Source organism: Penaeus japonicus, unplaced genomic scaffold (assembly GCF_977035675.1).
Source record: "Penaeus japonicus unplaced genomic scaffold, GWHDUDI00000001_assembly GWHDUDI00000026, whole genome shotgun sequence".
Taxonomy (NCBI): Eukaryota; Metazoa; Arthropoda; class Malacostraca; order Decapoda; family Penaeidae; genus Penaeus; species Penaeus japonicus.
Genome location: NW_028234428.1, coordinates 3,948,873 through 3,953,872, shown reverse-complemented (window position 1 = coordinate 3,953,872; position 5,000 = coordinate 3,948,873). Strand labels below are relative to the sequence as shown.

The window sequence follows — 5,000 nt, the reverse complement described above, 5'->3', positions numbered from 1 at the left end:
TGAAGAGGAGGAGGAGGAGGAGGAGTAAGAAGAGGGAGGAGGAGTAAGAAGAGGGAGGAGGAGGAGGAGTAAGAAGAGGGAGGAGGAAGAGGCGTAAGAAGAGGGAGGAGAGGGGAAGAGAGAGAGGGAGAGAAGGAGGGTAAGAAAGTAGGAGAAAGGGAAGGAGGAAGAGAGGAGGAAGAGAGAGAGAGAGAGAGAGAGAGAGAGAGAGAGAGAGAGAGAGAGAGAGAGAGAGAGAGAGAGAGAGAGAGAGAGAGAGAGAGAGAGAGAGGTGGGGGGTGAATGGGAATGGATGGAAAAGGGAGGGAAGGAGAAAGGGGGCGAGAGGGAATCCGTAATTACCCCCGACTGAAACCGAGACCTTTCCCAAGACTAATGACCAAAAACTAGGGAGCCCGAGAAGCACGCAGCTGATACCTCCTGCAGCCTACTCCTACTCTTACTCCTCCTCCTCCTCCTCCTCCTCCTCCTCCTCCTACCTTCCTCTCCTCCTCCTCTCCCTCACTCTCCCCCTCCTCTCCCCCACCCCTCCTATTCTCCCTCACTCACCCCCTCCTCTCCCCCACTCCCCCTATTCTCCCTCACTCTCAACCTCCTCTCCCTCACTCACCCCCTCTTTTTCCCCACTCTCCCCCATTCTCCCTCTCCCCTCCCCCACTCTCCCCCATTCTCCCTCTCCCCTCCCCCACTCTCCCCCTCTCCCTCCGTTCTGGCTTTGCTTCCATCTCCCTTAATCTCGGCGTCCCACCTCGCCCACCCCGCCTCCTCGCATGACGCCATGGGAGCTCTCCTTTCTCAAGCAGTACTCAACAAAAACGAAGGTGCGGGTTCATCGTGGATATTTCATTTTTTTTCTCTTTTCTTTTATTTCCTTTATAAAATTCTGATTTTTTTCTCTTTTTCTCTTTCACTTTCTTCTCTTCATAAACTTCTGGCTTAACATGTGACGTCTTCGTGTGCTTGTGCAATTGAATGTGTGTAAAGCTGGTATTGGGGTTAGGTGATGATAGTAAATGTAAGAGTGTAAAAAATCACATGCACATCCATTCGCGCCCCTCTCGTATCTGACATGAAATAATGTGCAAACGCTTTTTATACACAGCCACTCTTCACTGCCATCTGTCATCTATTAACAGCAAGGGATGTCAGCTAACTAAGCACTGCCCAAGCCATTCGTGACACGCCGTGAAGTTCAAAGCAAATGGTGTGAGGGGTGTGAAGTGAAGGGTAAGGGGCGAGGGGCGAGGGGTGAGGGGCGAGGGGCGAGGGGCGAGGGGCGAGGGGTGAGGGGTGAGGGGTGAGGGGTGAGGGGCGAGGGGTGAGGGGGAGGGCAAATCCAGTGTCGTTGCTTGTCTTCCGATCAACAACAAGGGAAGGGCATCGCGTCGCAAAGGTAATGGAGGCGCCCAATGAGTGATGGATGAGGCGAGGGGTGGATATTGCCCGTGTCGAGGGTCCGCGCCACCTTATAAACTAGCTACATCGCCCGGTCTTGTTGGGCTGCGCAGCCTACACTGGGTACATGTCACCCTTCGATGCAATACTTTCACTCCATTCCACTCTATCTATTCGCCCCCTCGCCTCGTTTATATCTGCCTCAGTTCCTCTCTTTCCCTTTCCCTCTCCCTCTTGTCGTGGTCGTCTATCCGTCCAGTTCTTCTCTTCATTCCAAACATTTTCTCTCTTCTTCACCATTCCCCGTTTTGCCTTCCCCACCACCAAATCCAACCAAGCATGAATATGGAATATATTTCACCCAAAATTTCAGAATTACCTGTAACTGACGCGTTATATCTTACGTAATACATCCAGCATCCTAACCGTTGTAACACGAACTGCATTGATCTGCATTAGCTTCACCGCGATTCGAGCTTAACTATCAACTTTAATATTTCTCTCCCTCACTCCGAGAACAACAGATGCTTACACCAATCTAATAATTTCGACAATCATTAGAACACTTTCCCTGCCTATTTCGTCATTCCCCCATCGTGCAATTGCAGCAATACAACCTCCATCATTAAAATTATCAACCCTGCTCACCAATCATGCTATCAGGTGCACCAACCTTCCCTGATTACGCAATGAATCAGAGCGTAAACTACATAACACATTTCCAGCGTGATTTGAACTTTAAGCACAATTAATCAACTTTTCTGTCTCGTAGTCCCTCAAAAGCATTGGTGGCCTTTGCTGATATATTAAAGTTTCTGAACGTGAAATAAAAAATAAAGATGGAAGATGAAACATTGCAATCAATCATTGGTGGCTTAACTGCAGCAGCACTCTGTTGGTCAGCATGGCGCCAAAAAGGACATCAATTCAAACGCAGGTGTCCTCCGACTTTCCATATCCATTCGTTTATACATATTCCTGATTTTATATTGCGAAACTTAGTCCTACATGTATATGCCAGACTCTTGTCTGTTCGAAAGAATATATCCTAAAATGCAGCATGATATATTGTAAGTGATACACTATAGTGAGTCTATCCACTTTCATTTTGATCAAAAGAAGCCGCAACTTGTGTTACAGAAATTGACGAGTAAATGAAACGCGGCAATGGTTGACCGTAGAGTTTGTCGCTGGATACTAACCCTTGTAATTTTTGTTTTTCAGTTCCCTTTATAAGTATAGGTTAAAGTACGATCAGAAGAAAGCATATCACAGTTAGAGAATTATCCTTAAAATTATACATTCGTATAAAAATGTATACTTTCTTAAAGTGGATTATATTTTCTTCGCATTTCCCTTTAGGCCGTCGCATACGTGTAGGATACACTTATCACTCTTTGTGTTAATATGAAAACGTGCGCCAGCGACGTAAGAGGGCTGTTTACCTAAGTCTGCAACACTTGGGGTCGCAAAAGCTGCTGCTTCGAACCTGCGTCAAACGATAGAAAGAAAAAGAAAGAAAAATGAAAGAAAAGAGAAAGAGAAAGATAGATAAAGAAAAAGAAAGAAAAAAGACAGGAAGAGAAAAAAGAGAAAAGAAGAAGGAAAATCTATATAAACACAGTCGAACACACACACACACACACACACACACACACACACACACACACACACACACACACACACACACACACACACACACACACACACACATACATATATCCTCAATTTCCCCCGCAACTCCCTCGATATATCAAGAAACCTGACAAGAGAAACCATTTTCGACTTGCCTCTTCCCGCTCACGTCATCTAGAGGTCGCTCCCGCCTCTACCGCGAACTGCAGGCTTAACTGGCTAACACTTTATTCTTCGTCAGTATGCCTTTCATTTCCAAACTTTTACTCTGTTCTCTCTCCTCACCGTGACTGGCCGGCCTCCCCATCTCCCCGTCTCTTTTCCCTTCTCTTTTCGTCTTTCTTTCTTTCTTTTCTTTGCATTTTCGAAAGACTTCCCCCAAGCAATGTGTCTTGTGAAGCAGCGGCGGTAAATTTTAATCTGTTCTTCGACCTTGCATATCTTTTCTCCTAATATATTTCTCTTCCTTCCATCCTATTCTTTTCTTGCATATTCTTTATCCTTTCAGCTTTTCTTATTCCTCTTTTTTCCTTCACTTTCTTTAAACTTTTCTTCCTCTTCTTCTTTTATCTCCCTCCTCCCTTCCTCAAGCTTCTCCTCTTCTCCCCGAAGCTTTTTCCTTTCCCTTCTTCATCTCCTCTTTCTAGACTCTTTCCATCTTCTTCTCCCTCTCCTTCCTCTATCTTCCTCCCTTTCTTCCCTTCCATCTTCTCCCTTATCTACCTTCTTCTTCTTCCCCTATCCATTTCCTTTCCCTTCCATCACCTTATTCCCTACTCCTCCCCTACCTTCTCTTCCCGCATTTCCTTGCAGTGAGACCAAAAGACGTTGAGAGAAAGACGTTGAGAGAAAGACGTTGAGAGAAAGGTACAGTGGAAGTAAGACTAAGGAAGCCACGGCCTCGGCGTGGCTTGTGCCACTCTCACCCTCACACCTCCCCAACACTCCCTTCCCCCATAACTCCTCCCCTAACCCTATCCCCCACGCCAAGCGCCCAACAACCCCCCTCTTTCCTTCCACCACAACTTCCCGGAAAATTCCCCGAACACCAATCATTACACCTCGGCCTATTTTCCCCTTGGCCGGAACCAGGAAAGGAAAGGTTCGGGTATCGAGAGCCTTGTGGCTGGGAAGGTTGGGAGTGGGGGGGGGGGGGGTCCTGGTCGACACGGATCACGAAATGCGCGGATTTGGGTCTCAAAAGCCCAATTAGTTTCTGGTGTTCTCGAAAGGAAGACTAAGTGAGGGGTGAGGGGGCACAGAGGGAGGGAGGGAGGGAGGGAGGGGGGGAAGGAAAGGAGGGAGGGAAGGAGGGAGGGAAGGAGGGAGGGAAGGAGGGAGGGAGGGGGGGAGGGAAGGAAGGAGGGAGGGAGGAAGGAAGGGAGATCAGAGAGGTGAAAGTGAAAAAAATAAATCAGATATTACAAAGTAACGAAGAAAATTCAATATTTTCTACATCAAGTGAGCACAGCCATTAATGTGTTAACTTAAATTCAGTTTCTCTAAATTCATAATATTCTTGGATTCATAAATCAACAACCATTTCGAGTCTAAAAAAAATCTAATGGTCTACTTCTATCCCAAAGAAACAATATTAACAATTACACTAATAACAATGATAAGAATAACAACAATAGCAGAGGATAACGGCGAGCCAGCGAAATGAGCAGGATAGCCAAGAACACTCAGCAGGTCTCGAGTGTTCTCCTCAAGTTTCACAATAACAACATAAAGACGTTCTTAGATGGAGATAAGAATAATCAACAACAACAATACTTCTACCAACATTAATAGATTAACGAGGATAATAATAATGAAATTAAAATAATAGTAATCAACAATATAAATAACAATTAAAGAAAGATGTATAAGAAAAAAACATCACAGCAACCTTATAACGCAAGACTTATGAATTAGGACCCCTCCCTTTCTCCTACCCCACCCCCCACCCCCCCTACACTCTACCGGCC

General features: G+C 46.0%; 1 protein-coding gene across 1 annotated transcript in view; it reads right to left on the bottom strand.

Annotated features, from left to right (window-relative positions):
* The window catches only part of Tomosyn (syntaxin-binding protein tomosyn), a gene marked incomplete in the record, with an annotated part of 544,120 nt that overhangs the window by 60,872 nt on the left and 478,248 nt on the right, over nt 1–5,000 (bottom strand).